The 24,434-nt window shown below is 36.1% G+C and overlaps 1 protein-coding gene and 1 long non-coding RNA gene across 2 annotated transcripts in view; both read right to left on the minus strand.

Annotated features, from left to right (window-relative positions):
• LOC136025409 (phosphoinositide 3-kinase regulatory subunit 4-like) overlaps positions 1-24,434 on the minus strand; it is a 419,187-nt gene that overhangs the window by 49,381 nt on the left and 345,372 nt on the right. The gene's annotated exons all lie outside the window — the stretch shown is intronic.
• On the minus strand, positions 699-23,098 carry LOC136025411 (uncharacterized). The gene is made up of 2 exons (XR_010617088.1): positions 23,001-23,098; positions 699-832 (listed from the first exon to the last, which is right to left on the minus strand). It is a non-coding gene; the product is annotated as an uncharacterized LOC136025411 (long non-coding RNA).

Consider the following 24,434-nt stretch of genomic DNA (forward strand, 5'->3'; position numbering starts at 1 on the left):
AATGTAGAAAAATACTATTTCCCAACAAATACAGTGTTAATACGTCCCATCGTATAGTGTTAATACGTCCCAACATTAGTGGTTCTGTACTGATGTAATTATGGCTAACATTATAACATCGCATTTACTGTTATAACCATATATGGTTACAACCTAAGATTATGACGTCATTCATCAATTTTATACATGAAAATACAGTTTTTGGGTTAAAATTGATTCTTTTTTAATAACTATTTTTTTAAATAGAAAAACTTTTTACATAAATCAATTTCTATTCAAATAAGCCATTAAACAGCTCTCTAGGATATTCCAGTGCCCCACGAGCTACGGAGGAAAATACAGGGGAAAATACCCTTGCTGCAAAATATCATAGTTCAATCAACCTTTCCAGTTTTCAAGCCCATAGATTTTCTTTGTTATTCAAGTCAAGGGGCTGTAAATCTAATACATAAGGTTTACGAACATAGCGATTCTAAGAGTACGTTTGTGTTTCGATATCAATATTTTCAGTATTTTTGGACTAATGTATTTCTTAGTATTGGATATGTAAGGTCCCACCCTATGGGGTGAGTAAGCGAATACTAGTGCTTTGAATTATGGTAGCGTGTCACTAGTATTCAATGTGCGAATAGGTTCACTTTTCTATCTACTACGGCAACAGTCTATCTGTTCCCTAAGTCCTATTATAAGTCACAATCTCTCAAGACAAGGAATTTTATTTTAGAAGGAGTATGTAAAAAAACAGGTAAAGAAAGATAAAGTGGAAAGAAGTTGAGCTGGAGAGTTCTTTCTCGTTAATGAAAAGTCCTTGCTTGGGCGAAGAAATATAAATCTGGAAAATAAAAAAACTTACGTTAAATCTTGTAAATACACACGACTGGCTGTCCCTCGTATTAATTGAAAAGCTAGTATCCAAGAAAGAATGCTGGTCCAAGAGGAAAAACGATAAGCCAAATATAAGTAGCAGGGTTGTTATATCTATCTGTCGTCCAGAAATTGTGAATCAGAACTCCCCGAATATTGTTCTGACATTCGCTTTTAAGGGGCCCTCTCTGGTCCGGTTTTGTAATAAATTAAAGCTTTGAGTTTAACTATAGGTTGAAGGTTATCTAACGCTCAAGATAAATACGGGCAGACAAATAAAAATGGATAAACAAGGGTTTGAAGGTGTCAGCCTGTTGAACTTGATCGTAGGTGAAGGTTACCCGTCTAAAAATAAAACTGGTAAATAATGGGTAAACAAGAATTTGAGGATGTCAGCCTGTCGTATAATTATATCTCGTATAGCTATGGCGTATAGTGTATATAAGGCAATAAATAAATAATAGAAAGGGACTTCTCACATACTCCCCAGCTTCAAAAAAGCACGGCTCGGTGCTACACCAACAAGCCGCCTTTGTGTTGTTTAAAACTGTTGTGTGTAATTTTGTATCATCTAGGTATCTACTATACGAGAAGAATCTGAAAAATAGAAGGTATTAAACATTGAACATTAAATACTAAAAATCGGAGTGTCTGGAAAAATAATCTCTATAACACCCTAACCCATTAGGTTTCATGAAATGAAAGAATTCATGAAAAAAAAATGATAAAAACATGACGAAAAAGAATTTTTTTTTCTTTTTGATTTTTTTTCACTTTGTCCGAGGGAATTCACTATAGTTTTGGAATAATTATAAGAGAGGTACGGTGTATTAGTAAAGTGATTAAAGATGTCATCACGTTTATCCATTTCTTCCCTTAATATTATTTGCTCTATAAGTTAGTCACTTTGATTTGTGTGTGAACTTATGTCAACTTTAGAATTTAAACTTGTGTCGAACAAGAACTCATTACACAGCATATTATATATGGTTATACAATGATATACCATCACTAAGGCAAAGCTACGAAAAACATTGGTTCTTGTCAATATTAATATTGACTCGTCAAGGATTAACACTGCACAAATACATAAAGTGAACACTACTGAATCTTTGACAGAACTTAATCTTTGACAGAACAAAATCTTTGACAGAACATAATCTTTGACAGAACATAATCTTTGACAGAACAAAATCTTTGACAGAACAAAATCTTTGACAGAACAAAATCTTTGACAAAACAAAATTCTTTCACAAGGAACATCAAGAAATAATTGAATTAGATGATAAAAAATCTGTTTATCCCTTGTTTCCTTTTTTTTCTTGGATCGCCGGAGTTATCATTCTTTTTTTCTTTTTTTTTCTCCAGTCTTGTTTTTTTTTTCCAAGCGTTCTCCTTTTTTTCAGTGTCTTCTTTTTTTCAAGGGTCCTTTTTTTTTCTTTTCTTTAAAATCGGTACACTACACAAATTTTACTAACGTTAGCGGTTATTCGAAGCTGAATTTTAAATGAATCTCCCTGGTGCAATACCCCAAATATCTTTACTGATATAAACTTTTCGTAAGAGTTTGAAATACTTCGGTAAAAAAAAAATTTCTACCAATATACTTCTTTTAGTCTAGTTATGAAAATTCCCGATTGTGGTATATTTATACTTACGTACTATTCGTCAGATTGTTGACCCTTTGTTATGTCATATAAGCTCGACATGCCTGAGCAGACAGAAGGGGTTTTATGCAAATCTGTATATGGTGTCAAAATATAGGATTGACTAACCACATATTATATCGACTACTTTGCCGAGGGGTGCATTTTTTTTCGTTTGCCAGGTAACGGTAGCACGTCCCTTTTTTGCAATAAGGTTCTTGAATAACCCTTAATTGTCAACCACTCGACTTTGAAGAATGTAAATACCTCTCATGGGAAATTTAATAACTTAGGCTAAGCTATGAAGAGCAAGTAATGAATATGAAGGGGGGATAATATCGAAGTAATTGTTTTCTCTTTTCCAAATTCCTCCCTGAAACCTTATTTAATGTTTATTTATGTATAGTAGGCTCCCAGCTAAAAATTCAAATTTTTCTTCAGTTTCGATCAACCTTTTTGAGCATTTAGTCACAATATAAATTTTTCACAAGGCTCCTTCTTCTGGAGGAATTTCTTCCCTCAGATTTTGGATAGGCATAAACATTGTATTAGAATATTTACTCTGTATAAATACAGAAAGTTCTCTGTATAAATGCAGAGACATGCATATACATAAAATAACTGCAATTGTTAATATAGTTAAGAGTATAAAAATTGGTGTTAATGACGGTGGATGAGTACTGGTTGTTTCGCCCGTCAAAAAGAGTTCGAGTGGAAGTTCAATAGTTTTGTCAATACTATTAGTTTTTGATATTATTTTTTCTTGCCAGTACTCATTCAGTTCTTTAATGGTAAATTTTGACGTAACTTGATCTAATGGTAAAATAAGCTTTTCCACCTCGATACGGGTGAAAAAGATTTGGCAAGAAACGAAGTGACAGGGTTATAAAAATCTTGAAATATAAAAGACGAATGACTAATTTTTCACTCACTGTTGATAGAAAAAACTTAAGCCTCACTAACGTTGATTGAATAATGTTTATAAGTTTGATTAGTTAAAAATAAATTTGATTCAGGACAGACAACATTCAGGGTAACTGGTCCTGACGAAGGGCTTGCAAAGACATAGGTGTCTTTGTCTAAAACAGCTGCAAATGGCGAGGAGAACGCTGTTACCTTCCTTTTGCATAACTGGTTAGTTGCACTTGTATCTTCTGTAAAAGCAGCATATGAGCATGATTTGAAGCTAGCTTTTCTCAGAGCTATATGGCTATCACAAATGGGTTTCTGTTTATAGAATACATAATTAAATTCTAAATCATAACGGTTCAATAACAGGTATGAATCAGCATCATTTGTTACAGCAAAAAGTCGGAAGAAGGTTGAGTTTTAATATAATGTTGGGAGTCACTTATTCTGTACGGCACTGATGTTGTTTCATACAAGTTAAGTTCACTGCCTATTCGATTCAGTGGTAAATAGCACACAACTATTAAATGTTCTGAAGTTGACATGAGTTCACATTTTACAATTTTAACCAGGTCCAAAAGATTTCCGTTAGGAGAAATGGCGAGCGCTTACGGATTTGGGAGGATGAGGTGGATGGTGATATCGACTTATGGACTTGGTCCATAAAATTATACATAGAAATTCTTAAATCAATTCTTAAACAGCGACAGAATGATCCCTAAGCCATTGACTAAAACCTTTATGTCCTAAGATAGTCGTAGCTTATAAATTACCATTTTTATCATTTCGTTTTTAAATATTTTAAAGTGTATGCCCAAAATTCAAATGAGCAGCCCGTCTGTCTTGATTCAAGTCTTTAAACCTTAGTTAAATAGACATATTATAACTTCTACTTTATTTATACTTTTCCCAGAAAGTATCCTACTATAGTTTTACGTGTTTTGGTAATCGAATATTTTAATACGACATTAGTAGAGTGGAAACACTCAGTTATACATATATGCGAATATAAACAAACACAATTTAAAACAAAAGTCAAACCAGGCTAATTTTTGTAATGATACATATACATACACATATACATATACAATGATACCTATATAAAAGAACACATCCCACACCAAAATTGTTCTGACCTAAACTGAAGTTAGCTTTATCAGCAGTTAGAGATTGGAAAAATAGACTTTTTTTTATTGATTTTTATTTTAACATCAAGTGCTCCTACCCCTCAGTCTTACAATGTGATTATTGAAATTAGAAAAAGCAATTTCCACCTTGTGCGGAACCTATAGTAATGGCATTTAATAGCAAAACAATAACATCGATCCTATTTAAGCACGTCAAAAACTATTAGCCAAGGCCGTATCCAGAGCGGGGGTTAAGAAGTTTGACCTTGTTCTCTGCTGTTCCATTCGTGGAAGGACCCCGATGGCTGGTGAAGAGTTTTTTCACCTTCAAGGAACTCATAAGTCGTTTGAAAAGACTTGAGCGGAAAGGCGCGTGACAATCTGTCAATAGAAAACGAAACATTCCAAATAAGAAATAACGCGACGCAGTAAAAATTTACAATAGTATCTGAAGTAACATCAGGTACGGGTTCTAAGACAACTAAGGAAGTACGGATATCTACTCAGAACGACATATTTGTTGCCTCCAGGATCTAAAGTGTCCAAACACCACGTTTCAAAGCTTATTTCAGCGGAGACATTCTTTTGTAGCTCGGGCACAACTGTGGGGGTAATATTTCTACGCATGCAAATATGGCAATTCTGAGCCTCATTCTTCATATGTGTCGACATCTTGTCGAAATAGCAGAAATTTCTTAGTTTGACTAGGCTTCTTTCCGCGTTCTGGTGGGCGGCCATGAGGACATGTGAATGCGACAGTTGGAAAACACCAGGAATCAGGCACCTAGGAATCAGTAGTTGTAAAATTTGCGCATTTGATTTTCTGCCTTCTCCCGGTGGCGGCATCCGATACAAAATCCTCTCCCACAAAATGAGCCTGTCAACCTCCTTCTGCAGCCATGGCACAATATTCCACTTTTCCAGTAACTTTTCAAGCTTTCCTGGATTCATTTGTAGATCTATAAATATACATTCATTTCCTTTCATATCATTCAGTTTCTCATTTCTTTCCGAAGTATCAATATAATCAGGCTGGTCTTGGAGACTAGCAGCCTCTCCTAGGGAGTCATGGTCCTGTGGACTAACTGTAATATGGCTATTTTTGCCATTTCTATCTTCATTAAATCTCAACCCGGCGTCCCGGTCTTCCTGTCTTTGCAGGGCATCCCCATTTGTGCTACTAAATCCAAATTTCGCGTAATCATTTGTCCCGTGCTGAAGCATTAAGCTTATAATTGGTGCTAATTCTACGTCGTTCATCTGGTACTCCCTAATCTGTTGAACTTCCAAACCTAGAAAGTCCAAACTTCCTTTCGGCGAAGTTGAATTCATTGTCGTTGATTCTGTCTGTACTGTCACTGCCAAAAAAAACTGCTTCTTCATCCGCGAGTGAGAAAGGTCGAGTTCGAAGAAGCGTTTCGTCTGGTGGTTGGATTAATACATCAAGTGGGTTGAGCTTCCCCTTAATGTAGAGCCATTTTATGTTTCTGTCTGACAGCATGACAATTGACTTGCTGACAAAGAAGCAAACCTTTGACACCAAGGCCCTGTCAGAATCATCGTATGAACTGCGGTTCACGAAACAGTAGTTAAAAATCGTAGTTCAGGTTCGGAAAGTAAACCGTAAAACCGAAACACATAGTAATTGAAGATTTATGTCGTGTTTGAAATAATTGTCGTGTTTGAAATAACCTGTGCGAAATAATTGTCCGATAAAGTGAAAAATAAATCAATTTTTCTGCCATTCTTCCCTCTCTTCAAAACTTATGCTGAGACATACCATCTTTTGAATTACCTTAGCCGATTGGCATCTTTCAGTAAGCCAGCCAAGTAACCACAGCCAAGTGGCATCTGTATTGTAGAAATCAGTTTGAATCAAATAAAAATTACATTTCTATTTTTTAAATTTTAATATTTATTCTTTCTTTTTTTATTTACGACTCAAACGATGTACACGCAGTGGGTAGCAAAATTTCCATCCCCTAAACTTCTTGTTCTGACTTTCCTTCAACTTTCTCTCCCCTAGAGTTCTTTTTTCCCAATTTTCCTTCCCTTAAAGTTTGACCTTGCCTGCATCCATTTTCGTTCAACAGAGTTAACAAACTAATATTGTATTAATAGATTTTTACGAGGGGAAAATCAAGGACCAAAGTGAAATTACAGCCGAGTGGCGTCTTTTATTTCATAGAAGGTCGGAAGGACCGACAAAAACAAGATAAAAATATATTAATATTTTAAATTCAAAGATTACAAAAACAACGTGACGCATTCGTATGCGATGGCGTAGCTAAGGAAGGGGGTACAGTAATCCCTGGGCGCATCATGAGTTGGGGCAACATTTACATAAGCAAGCTTTTACTTTAAATACCCAGGAAATCTGGGGGGGAGGGGTTTGTATGTGTGTGACAAATTGATCCCATGAGTTAAAAAAAACCTACCTAAATTTCAGCTGTTACATCGACATAAGACATGCATCCTCTCATTTTGATTTCCCTAATCTTATTCTTTTATTATTATTAATGGTTAACTCAACAGTTATCGCTATAAGGTATGTTGGAGCGTAAAAGAAATTGTGAAAAAAAAAATATTAACCTAAAAATAAAGTAAATTAAACTAATATAGACAAAACCAAAATAGAATAACATAAATACATAAAATGATGTAGGACAATACCTCTTTGATCAAAATGACCTCTAGGGCTCTAATAATTATAACTATCTCTGGGATTTCTTTCATAATACCTCCCAGAACCTTGTAAATGCGATCCCTGTAGCCCTTGATAATCTCTAGATTGAAAAAAGTATTCCCCGTATTTGGGTGCCGGGTCATCTGGCGTGGACCCTGCTGGTAAGAATTGTATTGATTTGAAAAGTAATTACCACGGGCAGCCCTTCCTGCTTGCCCATGGGGAGTTCTGATTCTACTAATATTTATTTCTGCGACCCCTGCCGTAAGATATTCAAATTGGTCCATTTGGCTGTTAGATCTGAGGCTAGATTTTACTGACTCGATAGTTTGGGCGATTTCGAGTGCTTCGTCTAGATTATCATAATCATCTTGTCTTAACCTAACCGCTTCTTGGAGCTCACTCCGCAGCCCCGTCTCGAACGCTTGCAGAACAATTGAATCGACTAAGGCAAATGCATCTATACTTTTTGAGTTGTCTAACCCTTCTGCTTTACAATAATCTATCTTTCCCGTTTTTAATCTCATATAAAATTCAAAGACAGCTTCCTCTGGTTTTTGCTTCATTTCTACTATTGCCTGCAGACATTGCCGAGGGGTTTTTCTAGCACCTACATTTCTTAACAATTTTTCGCATAGGTCGTCAAGCGTAAAAGTGTTTCCCGACTCAATTATTTCGTCCACATACCACTGGAAAATTCCTCTACAGGTGTTTGACGCCATAACTAAAGTATAATCATCGTCCCATTTTAGAGTAGCCTTCTCGCTTTTAAGTTGTCATATCCAAGTCTTTACTTCCGATGGTTTTGTTAAAGTTTGAATGTGTGAAAAAGGGTCAACTACCATCTGATGGGTTATTTGAGAAGGGACCTGTTGGTAGGCTAATTGAGAATTATCTGGGATATTTGTCGGGTTACTTGAATTTCTGGTGGACATCGTAAATCTTTACAAGAAGCAATAAAATTTATTAGGAGACAGATATGCTGTGTTAATTTTATGAGTCAATGAAAATCTATTGATGCTACAGACAGTAAAGAAAATGCAAAAAAAAATGATCTATGGATAATGCAAAGAGACTAAACTCATAAATTAATGAGGAAAAACTTATCGTACTTGGTGAAACTAGTACATTAGTCTATAGACAAGAAAATTCTAGCTTATAGATAGGAATATGGGAATCTCCTTTGCTAAAAATGAGCCGACTCGGGCGAAGAGAAAATTGTAAGGGGAAAAATCAAATGAAAAAAATAGATAGAAAACAGTAAGAATGCCACCATAGAGCAGAAAAGAACACCGCTAGCCACCACTTTGTAAGGTCCCACCCTATGGGGTGAGTAAGCGAATACTAGTGCTTTGAATTATGGTAGCGTGTCACTAGTATTCAATGTGCGAATAGGTTCACTTTTCTATCTACTATGGCAACAGTCTATCTGTTCCCTAAGTCCTATTATAAGTCACAATCTCTCAAGACAAGGAATTTTATTTTAGAAGGAGTATGTAAAAAAAAAAACAGGTAAAGAAAGATAAAGTGGAAAGAAGTTGAGCTGGAGAGTTCTTTCTCGTTGATGAAAAGTCCTTGCTTGGGCGAAGAAATATAAATCTGGAAAATAAAAAAACTTACGTTAAATCTTGTAAATACACACGACAGGCTGTCCCTCGTATTAATTGAAAAGCTAGTATCCAAGAAAGAATGCTGGTCCAAGAGGAAAAACGATAAGCCAAATATAAGTAGCAGGGTTGTTATATCTATCTGTCGTCCAGAAATTGTGAATCAGAACTCCCCGAATATTGTTCTGACATTCGCTTTTAAGGGGCCCTCTCTGGTCCGGTTTTGTAATAAATTAAAGCTTTGAGTTTGACTATAGGTTGAAGGTTATCTAACGCTCAAGGTAAATACGGGCAGACAAATAAAAATGGATAAACAAGGGTTTGAAGGTGTCAGCCTTTTGAACTTGATCGTAGGTGAAGGTTACCCGTCTAAAAATAAAGCTGGTAAATAATGGGTAAACAAGAATTTGAGGATGTCAGCCTGTCGTATAATTATATCTCGTATAGCTATGGCGTATAGTGTATATAAGGCAATAAATAAATAATAGAAAGGGACTTCTCACAGATATGATCCTCTCTAACTAAGTTGCAAGCTACCACTACAAATCGGACCAGCATCAGCCATGATACTGTTGAAACGACAAAGCAGAGATATAAATTTGAACAATATATTTTTCATATCAGATAAAATAAAGCATTGAGAAAGAGTCCAACTTTGGCTTAAAGAGCAGGCATTGAAGAGGGAACAGCCCCTTGCATATACAGAATAATTTCTGTTCGTTGTAAGTTTTAATGTCACCTCTACTTTGAGTAGAAAAAAACTTGCTATTCAAAATTTTATTTATGATCTCTTTAAAATTATCTGACCCAATCTCCACGGAAAAACCCCCTCACCTGGGAAGTATCCTTTAGGCAATTCACTCCCGGTGAATATTTACCCCAAACAATTACTTTTAACCACTCCGCACGTAAAATCGAGACGGGAAAGAGAAAGCAAGACATATAAAAATAATTGTGTATACAAATTCTGGCAAATTAATGCAGTGTTCACTCCCTGAAAACTCCCCTAAACATTTAAAATATCCCTTGGAAAAACCCCCAGCTGAAAATTGCCCCCCCCCTCCTCTCCCAAAAATGTATGTATATATCCCAATAACAAATACTATTTGTAAATAATGGGCAACTTTTGTAACTTAAAGACCATATCCCTAAGGCTCTGTGGAGGGGGGGGGGGTCAAGCTATACCCAATCAAACATTTTTGGCTCAACTTCTGAAGAACGTATTAAATGTGCTATATTTTCATTGAAAAAAATTCAATTTTTTATTTTATTTTAGTTTTCAGTTCAGATTCGCAAAGGTTCTAATTATAATAATAGATCAAACAGTTCGTGGTAACGAACTGTAGTAAGGAGCGACCCGGATCAATAGTAAACGAAACTATAAAAAACGGAATTTTGATGCTAAAAGATGCATCAAAAGAATCGAATTATCATGTTGATTTTAAATATAAAAGTTATATCAAGTTTAGTCTTACCTATCAAAAGTTACGAGCCTGAGAAAATTTGCCTTTTTTTGGAAAATAGGGAAAAACATTCCCTAAAATTCATATAATGAAAATCACACCATCGCATTCAGCGTATCAGAGAATCCTATAGCAAAAATTTCAAGCTCCTATCTACAAAAATGTGGAATTTCGTATTTTTGGCCAAAAGACAGATCACGGGTGCGTGTTTATTTGTTTTTTTTTTTTATTTTTTTTTTTTCCAGGGGTCATCGTATCGACCAAGAGGTCTTAGAATGTTGCAAGAGGGCTCATTCTAACAGAAATGAAAAGTTCTAGTGCCCTTTCTAAGTGACCAAAAAAACTAAAATAGCGACGAAGACCACACTGCCTTTCCATAACAAACAAATACAACGTAGAAACAATAGGGAAAGTTTTTTCAAGACAATGGAAATTATTTATGTAGATATTTCGGCCCTATGTCCAAGGGCCGTCTTCAGCACAATACAATACTATATATATATATAAAAGAACTTACATCAAATTGTGAGAATTAAAACTGAATATAAAAACACTTATTAAAACAATTTTTTTTTTTAAATATAGCCCTAGCATCCTTACTTCAGCGAAGTTCAACCGAAATATCTACATAAATAATTTCCATTGTCTTGAAAAAACTTTCCCTATTGTTTCTACGTTGTATTTGTTTACCAAAAAAACTGGAGGGCACCTAGGCCCCCTCCCACGCTCATTTTGTTCCCCAAGTCGATGGATCAAAATTTTGTTCCGCATAGTCGAAAACAATGCCACAACAGATCACGGGTGCGTGTTTATTTGTTTTTTTGTTGTTGTTGTTTTTTTCCAGGGGTCATCGTATCGACCAAGAGGTCCTAGAATGTCGCAAGAGGGCTCATTCTAACAGAAATGAGGAGTTCTAGTGCCCTTTCTAAGTGACCAAAAAAACTGGAGGGCACCTAGGCCCCCTCCCACGCTCATTTCGTTCCCCAAGTCGATGGATCAAAATTTTGTTCCGCATAGTCGAAAACCATAAGAACTAAGTCATTGGGGATGACTTACTCCCCCACAGTCCCTGGGGGAGGGGATGCAAGTTGCAAACTTTGACCAGTGTTTACGTACAGTTATGGTTATTGGGAAGTGTATAGACGTTTTCAGGGGATTTTTTTGGTTTGGGGGTGGGGTTGAGGGGGAGGGGGGGCTATGTGGGAGGATCTTTCCTTGGAGAAATCTTTCCTTGGACGAACAGAGATTATTACGAATATGAGGGTTTAAAAAAAATTTAGCATAAAGAGCGAGGTATTTAGGAGGAGATAAATACCTCGCTCTTCCCCACCCCTTATTTCTCAAAATCGTCTGATCAAAACTAAGAGAAAGCCATTTAGCCAAAAAAAAGAATTAATATGCAAATTTCATTTTAATAATTTATGTTTGGAGAGCCAAAATCAAACATGCATTAATTCAAAAACGTTCAGAAATTAAAAAAAAAAATTAGTTTTTTTAACTGAAAGTAAGGAGCGACATTAAAACTTAAAACGAACAGAAATTACTCAGTATATGAAATGGGTTGTCCCCTCCACAATCCCTCGCTCTTTACGCTAAAGTTTGACTGTTTGCCACAATTTTACTTTTTAAAACAATTAAAAACTTTAGCGTAAAGAGCGAGGGATTGCGAAGGGGATAACCTATTTCATATAGAGAGTAAAATCTGTTCGTTTTAAGTCTTAATGTCGCTCCTTACTTTGGATTAAAAAAAAATCAGTTAAAATTTTCCAAACTGAATAATAACCCATTCAAAATATATTGAAGACTAAGCTTGTCCTGGTATAAAAAAGTAGCATCTCTTCTAGCAGCGGTAGCTTCTCTGAAAATTTACTATTTAAGTTCCAGGAATAAATCAACACCTCAGTTTCACTCGCCATCACAAGCTAATGGTCTTTGTTGCTGTATTTTCTATTTTCTGGACAATAGATGGAGTAACAATATGCGAATTCGAATTCGGGTCAATGTTTTTCAGCGAACCTGCAATCTTTTCAGCTTTATTTGAGCAGTTAACTACGACACAAAGTTCAGACATTCTTCGGCGGATCTCAATATCACCGGATTATTCTAGACCAACCGCCGATTCGATTACATTTTTACATGTTTTGTGAGATGATAAAGCTTTCGGTGGGTTTTTTACTATTAAAGCATATGAGCAGCCAGAGGCTTCTCATATGAAATGGACTGTGCAGTCGCGCAATGCATAAAATTGTCCAGCTTTCCTACGCTAGCTACGCATAATGCAGGTTATTTTAAAACTGTATCGGGTCATATGTAATTTTTCCATGCCTTAAATTAGGAATACATGAATAAGAAATAAAAATTAAGAGTAATGTGGGGTGGGGAAAAAGGGGTAGAGAATGGAGGATCATTTAGTATAGGCTTAATTATACTTCCTACCTACTTATGCCATATTGGAAGCTAGGGAAAACCTAGACCTATTCTTAGAAATGTTTTTCTAGCATTAAAAGAACTCAAATCCATAAATTTACCAGTCTAGTCTAAATTGTGTAATAACCACCAGGTTCGTAAATACCTACGCTTGCGACATTGGAATGCTGCGTCACTTACACCTGGGAGATAGTTCATTGGACAGTAACTTTGGGGAGGGGGCGGGGCTTGAAAAGCTTATCCTCGTCGTGTGAACTATTGCGGCCTATACTAGAACCATCGTTACTACAAAACTGACTTGGCAAAGAGAAAGTATAACAATTAAAAGAATTTTGAACAGGAATTCTTTCAAATTGCCCCAGGTAGAATTTCCCATGGAAAATACCCCTCCCCCACTACGTGCAATGTCCCTCTACACGAACAATTCTACCAAAGAAACTCACCCCTAGCACCAAATCCCCCCCCCAAAAAATGTATAATTCACCATAACAAATACTATGCGTAAAGATTAGACAAATTTCATAGCTTACAGGCGTCTCCCCGTGGCTTTTGGGGTGTAGTTTTACTCCCCATAGTAATTATTACTATTTGTTTAGTAATTATACTGAACAAAATGGCTATTTGAAAATTTTGATCAGTTAACTTTGGAAAAAAGGGACTAGTAGAATATTGTACAGTTTCAAATTGTATTTTATGTTGATATACAATCGGTTTGTGAGAAAATGGTTTAAATCTAATGCATATTTAAGATACAAATTGTATATTTTTCCCAACAAAGATGCTTAGGGATATGCGTCCGTTTTTTAGCTGTTTTTTCGAGTGATCATAACGGTAATATTTGTTTTAGGATGTCAAGATCGAGCTCATTCCAGCAAAATCTTAAGATTTAGTCATTTTAAAATAACAAAATGCTACAACAAATTTGTAATTTTTTGCCCTTTTTACTCCTACAAAACAGTAAATTTGGTTTAAAATTTAAAACAAATAGGTACAAACTGTTATCGAAGGTATCACATGAACAGATACTGTTACTCCTTAACCCATGTAACGAATCTATAACTAGCTGAAACATATTAACTACTGAAGTTTTCATTTAATTGTGCTTATGCAAAGACAGAACTTTAGCCGAAACCAAAACCATCTCCCCCAAAAACGTACATTTTATTTTGCAGAAAGTTTCTTAGACACCCCATAGACAACAAAGACTAAGCAGTAAAGTGATAATCTAAGTGTTCTGTTTATTGTTGTTTTTTTTTTTCTACTAATGCACTTTGGCTTAAGGGCATATAGACAGGAATTCTCATAAACCAGAAAATCATTTTTATTCTGGATAACGTAATATACAACTAATTTGAAATTTAGGAAAGTATAATTTAAGCGAAACAGTAAGGACAGTCGCATTCTGAGATGATATAATGTTAGAGAAAAATTAAATATAGCAATGAATTATCAAAATAAAACATTTTTCTTATAGCTATTGCTTATTATCTTTCTATCGAAGTTCCTTAATCAACATGTTTTAATGCTTGTTCATATGTTTCCCTGACACTATACAGATCTCATTGAGGGAGGCTAACGCAAAGTACACTAATGTGCCATTAATAGGGAAAAGTAGCGCAACTCAATAACCATTTTGTAGCCGCTTAAGTTTTTTTTCCTCCCGGTTTCATCTTAGGTCTAATCAGCAGTTTCCTTCGGTCGCTTCTAATTGTTTTCTATGGTTTCCTCAGGACCATTAAAACATTATAAAGGTTAGAATCCCAGCTTAAAGCCTCACCAAACAAAGTGTTTTAAAATAAATTAAAGGTCTTTTTCAGATGAAAGCACTACAAGGAGAATTTTTCAAGTGGATTCGTCTGGATGAAATTTTAAGTGGGGATTTTCAGAGTGGATAGAATTGTCCGTAGGTAATTTTATAAGAAGGGGTAGCTTACATGAGAGAACTTTTCCATTACAAGTTTCCCGTGAACAAAGTGAATTTTTCATGAAGGGAAGACCAGATTTACCGGCATTAATAGCAAAATTTTCAGAAATTCAATAAAAAAATTTCGACTGAAAGTAAGGAGTAGCCCTAAAATTAAAATAGTGGAAAATTATTCCATATATGAGGGAGTTTGACTATTTGTCTCAACTTTTTAAGAGCGACTCCTGAAACACAAAGGGTATTTAATTAGGATAAAAAAAACTGTTCTAAAAGGAATAAGAAAACTAGCATAAAGAGCAAGGTATCGAGGAGCAAGGTAAAGAGCTTGTATCCAAGAACTTCTCGCAAACCATCACTAAGATAGCAATATTCGCCGACTATTAGCCCAAATATATAGACTCGATTGTATAGTTTGTTATAGAGAAAGTCGGAGACTTTAACTGTAATTTGGCAGATGAAAAGTATTCTCGCGCGCTACTCATCAAAAGTATTTTACCGGAATCTTTTACCCTGCTGCGTCAAGACAATCCGTATTCGTACATTTCTACTAAAGATCCTGTGACAAACTTGGATCACGTGCTATATCCCAGAAGCGCTAATTATGAAGTGAAAGCTAATTTGGAAGGTTTTTATAGCTACCACTTGCCGATTTCCGTAGCTGTTCCTATCCAAGGTCCCAACGTTCAACGTGATCATAAATGGCGAAACCGAAAAACGTGGGAAAAATAGATCTCTCGCCGTTTTAGCGAGTTCGTGACGAGATCCTTGATAAGATAAGAGTACCATTTCGCCTAATCCAGGTAAACTGAAGTTGTAGCGACCCAGAGATCTGCCTTCAATTAAATATTTATTGTGCAGAAATTATTCATGCTTTGAAATGTGCAGAGTCCATGGCAGCTGCTGTTAAGAGCATTAGAGTAAAAAATAAAAATTCGGTAGGTCTCCATACACTCTACTTCAAAAAGCCTGCTCTGACTCGAAGTTTTGGCTGAGAATCTGGAACCAATGAGGAAGGCCAAGAACCAGCGCTGTGAATTCGGTTCGTATATTTTGCAAGCGCAAATTCAAGCTTGAACTAAGTCTGTATATGGCAGAGGTGAAAATTAATAGTTCTAACAAGATCGCTGAAAATTCCAATTTGATATTGAAGCTACGTCCTAGTAGTGGCAGAGCAAAAATTTTCAAAAGAAGACGGCGTTTGAAATGTAGTTTATTTGTCATAAACAGTAGCATGCGATAGTCCTATTCGGCGTTCGATGTCAGCTCTCGTGTGCTCTTTATCGAGGAACCATTGGGAGGGGGGAGAGGACCAAAGTAAGTAATGTGATCAACTGGCTTGATGCTGCTCTTCAAGTTCAAGTTCATTTATTTCCCGAGAGGAATATCTGCTGGCGGTGCTTGCTTCAATATGCTTGAATACAACTGCCGACTTTTCAGTATTGAATTCAAGACCAACTTTTGCATACTCAGACTTTAACGATGTGAAAACATCTTTAATGCGCTAGATGGTCTAAAATTAAACTCAAAAAGTCGCACCCATAACGGACGAAAGACAAATTGAGATCAGCAAGTATGAAAGACGAGGGATCAGCAAATTGTGCATTGAAAATATCATTACTGAAGAGTGAAGGGGAAGAAACGGCACCTTGAAAGGTGCCTTTCTTGACGTCGACGAAAGTATCAAAAGTGGGTGTGTGGTTATAAGCAGAGTGGTAGATTGAAGGGACATCTGGTTTAAATGATAAATGGAGAACTAGGTGACATTTAAGATGAGAATATATGTCTCGTAGGGTTCTGATGTACGGAGGACTCACCCCAGGTTTTGTTGCACCGAGTAGCATATTGGCGTGAATAAGACCATCAAATGCTTGTTAGCACAATACTTCCTCTTGATTTATCAGCATCAGTATATGCGGTCACAGCAAAGGACAGAGCATAGGCACAGCCAAGCCGCGGCTAGAAACTAAACTGAAACGTTTTCTTTTTTTAGCAGACAACCAAATATACTAGTATGACTCTGCTGGTGACGGTCGCTATGTATGTGATCGAAATATCCTGAATTTTATCATTGTTTTTCACTGTCTAGTAAAAGGTTTATCCCTGTTTGAAAGGAAATAATGGGCAGGGACAGAGGCGGCTGGCTCCAATCACTTTGTACTCTAAAACAGGGACTGAAACTACAAATTTCCAATCAAATGAGCCTCCTCTAAACCTTATAGGACCAACTCTTCCATAAGACCTTATATGACCCCAGGGCATAGCTTACAATCCTTACCTCTGGTCTCTGGAGGGGGGTGTATCACTTTTGACTCTAAACAGAGAACTCAGCTTTTAATTTCCAATCAAATGATCCTCCTCTAAGGCTTATATGACCATCTCTTCCATAAAAACCTTATATCCCCCAGGGGTATAACTTTTAATCCTTGCCCCCTGGCTCTGGGGTGTTATGTCAGCCTCAAAGGCCTTATTTTATAATTTATGGGCTAGTTTGAACAAACTTTCTATCTCAAATTTCTATCAGATGCATTTGGAGAAAAGAAGGTGTGAGGGGGGGGGAGCTAGTTTCTCGCCGATCACTTTTGACTCTTAAAAGGGCACTAGAAATTCTGATTTTGTTCAAAATACGTTTACGTTATTATGTACATGTGTCATATTTGATTATGTGCTCTTAAGAACGACATTGGAAATCCTGATTATGTATTTGTGTATCTCATGTATATGTTAATAATGATCAAATAGTATAACTTAAAGCCCTTGTCCTGAAGGCTGCGGGGAATTATCGTCCCCAAAACCATTATTACAACAATACCTTTAAACCATGCCGAACGCAATGGCTATCTCAAAAATTGTTAGGGTTGGGGGGGCTGGTCGGCCTGTAATCACTTTTGACTCTTAAAAAGGGCCAAGAAGTGTCAATTCCCAACCGAAGGAGCTTCTTTCAAAGTTTTTACAACAACTCCTATACGGAGTGCCTTGGTCAGAAAAAACAACAACAAATAAATAAATGAATAAATAAATAATACATTGTGCACACATCGCTTTTTACTTGGGCAGTGCCGTTGCGCTGAGCACGAGCTCAGCGTGACAAAGCATGAGAAAATGAGACAAAGCATGAGCACAGTTGAGATGTGGCTAGAAACCAAACTGAAATGTTTTCTTTTCTTAGCAGATTAGCAGACAAACTAGTGTTTATCTGCAGGTGATTGCATGTGCAGGTCGATGTGTATGCAATCGAAATATTTTTTTTTTATAAAAAAAATATTTTTTTTAAATGATTTTTTTTAATAAATATTTTTGTCATTGTTTTTCACTGTTTAGTAAAACGATTTATCCCTATTTGAGCAATTATTTGTACAAGATATGGTTTGAAAAATGAAGGGCATGATGGGAGAGGGATGGCTGCCCTCCAATCACTTTTGACTCTTAAAAAGGGCACTAGAAATTCTGATTATGTACAACATATGTTTTATGTTATTGTGTACATGTGTCATATTTGATTATGTGCTCTTAAAAGGGACATTAGAAATTCTGATCATATATTTGTGGATGTCATGTATATGTTAATAATGGGCAAATAGTATAACTTAAAGTTCTTGTCCTGACGGCTGCGGGGACTTTTCGTCCCCAAAACCATAATTACTGGACCTTTCAACCATGCTGAACGTAATTACTGTCTAAAAAAATCTATCTAAAATCATTACTAATGAGTGAAGAGTTTTCAAAATGTATAATGTGGGACGGATTATTAAATATATGCCTATTAATTATTAAATCATTACTTATTATTAAGTAATGATTTGGGAATAAAACAGGTGGTTCGAGAACCAATCGAAATTAATCTCAAAATAAATAATAATATTTCTTTTAACAGGGACTTGGGGGAATACTCACTAAATTCTTTATACTCAAATTTAATTAAAAATGATCTAACAAAATATTTTACTAAACCGATTTACAATAGTACTGAACCAACTACGAAAAGGCCTTTGAGACAGGCTGCTAAACAAGCAAGATTAGTTTTAAAAAATTGCATCTAATCATTTTATTCTCTTCAGTTTGAATGAGCTTATATTCTCATTTCATTCTTTTCACCAGTCCTGGTTGAACTTCGTTGAAGTAAGGATGCTAGGGCTATTTTTTTTAAAAAAGTTTTAAAAAGTGTTTTTAATTATTCAGTTTTTAATCCTCACAATTTGATGAAAGTTCTTTTATATATATATATATATATATAGTTTCTCTCTTATTCTTGTATTGTACTGAAGACGGCCCTTGGACATAGGGCCGAAATATCTACAAAAATAATTTCCACTGTCTTGAAATTTTCCCTATTGTCTCTACGTTGTATTTGTTTGTTATGGAAAGGCAGTGTGGTCTTAGTCGCTATTTTCGTGAACTTTTAGGGTTAACAGTGCAATATGTGTGATGTGGGGGATATTTCTTCTATTGCGAAAACGTCGATTTTAATGAAAAATTATAGTTTCAATAATTGATCCATTAAAAGCTGTGCTTTATTCTGAAAAGGGGGGAATAAACACCCTAATATCAGCGATAATTCTATTCTGATGTGGAAAGCAAACTCTCTTTACGAAAAAAATAATTAATTACTTCAAAGAGGGTAAAAAGCTAGACAGGAAATGGGTTAATAATTGGGCAGTGACTTGACCGGATAATTACATGCTGTAAAATCCCAAAAAAGGCTTCACACATGCATCTAGATTCTTAATAAATGTCCTACTTTTGCCAGAAATCCCAAAAAACTATGGGGAAATTAAACATTTCACAAAATTATGGGGGCCTGAAGGCCCTCCTCCTGCATACATGCCATATGGAAAATATGACATGAGGGGAGGGACTACTCTTCCATCACCTTGACTCATAAAAATGGCACTAGAACATCTGATTCCCAAACAAATGAGCCCCCTCCGGAGTTTTTACGACCATGCTTTCCATGTAAACCTTATATGTCCGCGGGGTATAACTTACAACCTTTGCACTGAGGGCTTGCAGGGGGGGGCTCTCATCCTTAAAGACATAATTTCCAGACATTTCAACTACGCTGAACAAAATGGCAATGTCCAAATTTTGATTAGATGTGTTTTGGGAATTAAGGGGGTGTGGGTGTGGGGGCTGGTTGCCCTCCAATCACTTTTGACTATTAAAAGGGGCACTATCCCTTTCAATTTGCAATCGAACGACCCTTTTTGAAGTTTTTACGACTACAATTCGCCATCTAAAAATTTCTATCAGATGCATTTTGGGAAAATACGAGGTGTTTGGAGAGTATCCACCCTCGGATCACTTTGAATCTTAAAGAGGGTAGTAAAACTTCCGATTACCAGTCCAATGAGCCCCTTAGAATTTCTTATGATAACCCTTTCTATAAAAACCTTATATGCCCCCAGGGCGTAACAACCCTTGCTTTGAGGACTCTGGACGATTGTTATCCTCAAAGACTTAGTTTCCGGACCTTTCAGCTACGTGAACAAAATCACTGTCTCAAAATTTTGATTGGATGTGTTTGGGGAAATGGTGGGCACGGGAGGAGGTTAGTTGCCCTCCAATCACTTTCGACTATTAAAAAGAGCATTGACCCTTTCAATCTCGAATCGAATGAGCCCCTTTCAAAGTTTTTAATACAACTCCTTCGAATCGAAGTGCCGTGATCTAAAATAATAAAAAAAAAAAAAAAAATAATGATAACACATTATGCCCACATCGCTATTTGCTTAAGCACCTCTATTGCGCTGCCTATGAAAAGGTTCTATAATATTATATTCCAACCGTTCATTTGTCATGTGGCTTACGACTGAAAAATTTGCAGTTGTAGGTATTTCTTTTTAAAAAGACCAGGTTCTTGGGTTACTTGTGTCAGCTACAAAAGCAATGCTTCCTTCTTCGCATGAAGAACCAGTTAAGTAATGTGATGGGAATGTATATCATTTTTGTTGTTCAGTTTTGTTGACTCTGTTATACAATTTACATAGTACTTTACACTGGCAAGCATATATTTATGCATTAAACAAGTGTCAGTGAAGCTAAAAAAAGAAGGGAAAATTTGTTGGTAAGTATGAGTTCATGTCACAAGTATGCAGCAAGAGCAGAGACGTTTACTTCCTTCTTCACTTAAGGAACTGGTAAAGCATTGTGGCGGCGACGTACATCGTTGATTTAGTGATCTGCTTAATATCTTCATCTAGCTCACGGCGAATGTTGTGTCTGCCGAACGTAGCTTTTCAATCCCGACAAGACTTAAAAATTGGCAGTGGATATAAATGGAGCCAGTCTGGATCAGCGGCTTAGTTATTTTAGATGTCTATTCTGGAATTCATGTCAGCACTGAAAATGTGAACATTCATCTTCCAAATAGTAGTTCCGGCAACCTCCACTTCAGTTTGCAAACATATATGTTACAAACAAATCTTTTTCTGTAACTGTTTATTTTATTAATTTTAATAACAAATGAAAACAAAGTTTGCAAGAAAAGTGAGGAGCCGCAAGAAGAGCAGACGTGAAATCCTACAATTATTCAAACTTAAAACAACCAATAAATCCTTTTTTATAAACTCTTCCCACTCCATTTTGGGACGGCCTGCTTTTTGTTTGGCCTCAGAGGGATGTCACAAAATTTCAATCTTTGACAATTTGTTCTCCTTCATCCGTAAAATGAATTCTCCTTCTGTTCAATCACAACCTTCCTTTCATTATTAATGTAAGGAAAAAAGATTTTCTGACAAAAGTAAAGAGTTAAGTAGAAACTTAAATCTAATATAAATTACAGCTTCGGAGCTTACAAAAACTGTTTAAAAAAAACTGACTCTTGATATTTTCCATGTTCTTTTTATGTTCATCCCAAGAGTGATCGTATCGAGCCAATGGTCCTAGAGCATTGGGGGATAACTCATTCGAACGAAATCTCGAACGAAATCAAAGGTTCTAGTGCCCATTTCAAATGGCCAAAAATATTGAAGTAGAGCTGGCCCCCCTTCCATGCCCATCCCTCCCCAAACCCATTCGATCACAATTTTAAGATAGCCATGAGATTCAGCATATTCGAAAGGTCCAATGGTGATTGTATGATATAGGCCCTACCGCTCAAGTTGTTCATCCATTGACACATTATAGAATCGTTATTTTTCGTAAGTTTCTTTCAGCTTAGCTCGAGGCAAAACAAAGAAAAGTGACAGAATAGATGGAAAATATATAATTTGGGCTATATATTTGCACATTAGGAGGGGGGTTAAAGTATTTGGACAGTTTGAAGTTAGAAAACAATTCTTACTTCATAATATAGAGAATAATTGTACCCAACGAGTTAGGCATGCAAACCCTCTTTACTTTACCCCCCCTCCCTAATGTGTAAATATGTTGTTTCTAAAGTATTATATTTTTATGATATTTAGGTATATTTCATTAGGACTGAGCTTCAGAGAAACATACTAGAAGATTACTCGGTAGGGGCTAAATCATACAATTACCTCCTCAATAACTATGCTTTTGATAAAGACATGACCCTCCATAGTCCCTGAAGAAAGAACTGTGAGTTACGTAATTTGACCATGTTGTCCATATATAGTATTTGTTACTCGGAAATGTACGGACATTTTTCGGGGTAACTTTATGAGAGAAAGAGGGTATTTTCAACAGGATAGTTTTCCGTCAGGAGGAAATTTCCAGGAGAAATGTTACACAGGGGAGGGAATTCCCTGACATAAATCGAGAAAAAAAACACGTCTGAAAAAACGAGTTTTTTCAACTGAAAGTAAAGAGCAACATTAAAACTTAAAATGAACAGAAATAATTCTACTTGCTTAAGTTACACACTCAATTTTTTACTTTTTGTCCTGGTTGTTTAGGAACGATTACTCAAACACAATAGCCCTTGATTTTGAATGAGAAGATATTTTTAAAAGGCCTTACGAATTTAGCATTAAGAACGAGTGTTCAGGTAGGGGCAACCCCTCTAATATATAGAATAATCTCTGTTTGTTTTAAGTTTTTGTGCTGCTCCTTACTTTCAGTTGAAAAAACTTTGTCTTATTTAATTTCTGATTTTTTTTTTGTTTAAATTGCGCCAGGAAACCCCTCTCTCTTTCCAAGGGGGCTGAAAAACTTGTTTTTTATTTAATATTCAGTTACATTCCACCTCCCCATTAACCCCCCATTTTTAATTTCCAGTTAAATTTCTATTACAAATATGGGAAAACATATGCCACCAAACATTACTTTACACCAAGGTTGATTGGGATACAACGTCACCTTCTGGTAGACAAGCTGGTGGCAAAAGTAGAAAGACCCCAACTTGCCCCCTTAGAGGCCGAACTTCCAAAAAGTACAATCACGATATTACCTCGGAATCTCCAACTAATTTGGTTGAGATCAGACGACCCATTTTTGATGACAAAAGACTAGGATCGTTTTTTCTCCTCACAGATGTTGAATTGGTCGAACAAGTTTGGCTGAGATCTGAAAAAACTCCAATTTTAATGAGCTATGTTTAGGGTTTCCACCCCTCATTCTATCCCCCACTGAGCTTATATCTGGTCCTGATGTTCAAACGGCCTGACTGTAGGATAGGGGGGGGGGTATCAAAGAATTTCCACTAAAGGGCTCAGAAATGTTGAAGCTTCTGCACAAATTTAAAGAATCTAGTCTGGCGCAGCATGTTTAATAAATCGGAAGAGTGGGTTCAACAATTTCAAATACTTCAACTTTGACGTAGTTTATTGTCCCTGAAAACCAGTGCCAATATTGTTTTGTTCTGTTTTTAATTCATAACATAGGCTTATTCATTAATCTTTTTTGTTCCTATTAAACAAATCAGGTTCCAAATGCGCACGCCTCTGAATTCAGCCAATAGGCTGGGGAACAAGAATGGCGTCATAGACATACCTCAGCCATTACACAGAATAGGACAGAAGATTCGTATGTTATTTTACAACTAGTTTATGCCTGAGTTTGAATAATAAAACACTTAAAACAAGAAATGCGAGTTTAGATTGAGTTTACTCTTATAATTTGCTTTATTTTTGTAAGCTCATAACTTATGTATTTATTACTTGGGGTAGTCCTACAATTACAATAGGATAATTTGTTACATACCTAAGTTTTTTATTCGCCTAGAAAATGTTCATCTTCTAGGAAAGGCCTAGGCAGAGATTTTTTTAAATATATACCAAAACCTATAAAGAAAATAATTTGCCCGAGAGTCACTTCTGACGATGCGAAACCGTATTCTCGAATAATTTGATTAGGATTAGTGAGGGGGCTTCAAATGACCCTGTTCTCCTCACAGTTTTCAAGGGATGTTGACAGCATTGTAGACTCGCTTTGTAATGACTTAAAAAATTGAGACGAACAGACCACAGTGGGCTTGTCCAACAGATGGCCTACAGGTTACCAGGCTAGCACTCATTGCCACCAATTCTTAATTGAGAGAAACTAGGTTGCATCACTATGATTGGTTGTTTTATTTTGTTGTTGTTTTTTAGGGTTGGTGGTGCTGAACCCAAAATTAACCTTGGTGTCCCTCCTTCCCCTGAGATATACAAACTAGCAAATTACTGACCAAATAGCTTTAAAAAATTGGTTAAAGTTATAAAATCCCTCTTAGATGTGTTGTCCAGCCAGGGGCGCAATTTCCCATGGGGCAGGGGGAGGCAACATCCCCTCTATATCCTAGTTTGTTCACAGATACCCCCCTGCTGAAATTTTGTTTCTGGAAAAAAATCTTGTCAAAACTAAGGTAAGACTGCATAGTTCAAGCATCCAGAGAAATAGGTAA

This window comes from Artemia franciscana, chromosome 3 (assembly GCF_032884065.1).
Source record: "Artemia franciscana chromosome 3, ASM3288406v1, whole genome shotgun sequence".
In the NCBI taxonomy this organism is placed as follows: Eukaryota; Metazoa; Arthropoda; class Branchiopoda; order Anostraca; family Artemiidae; genus Artemia; species Artemia franciscana.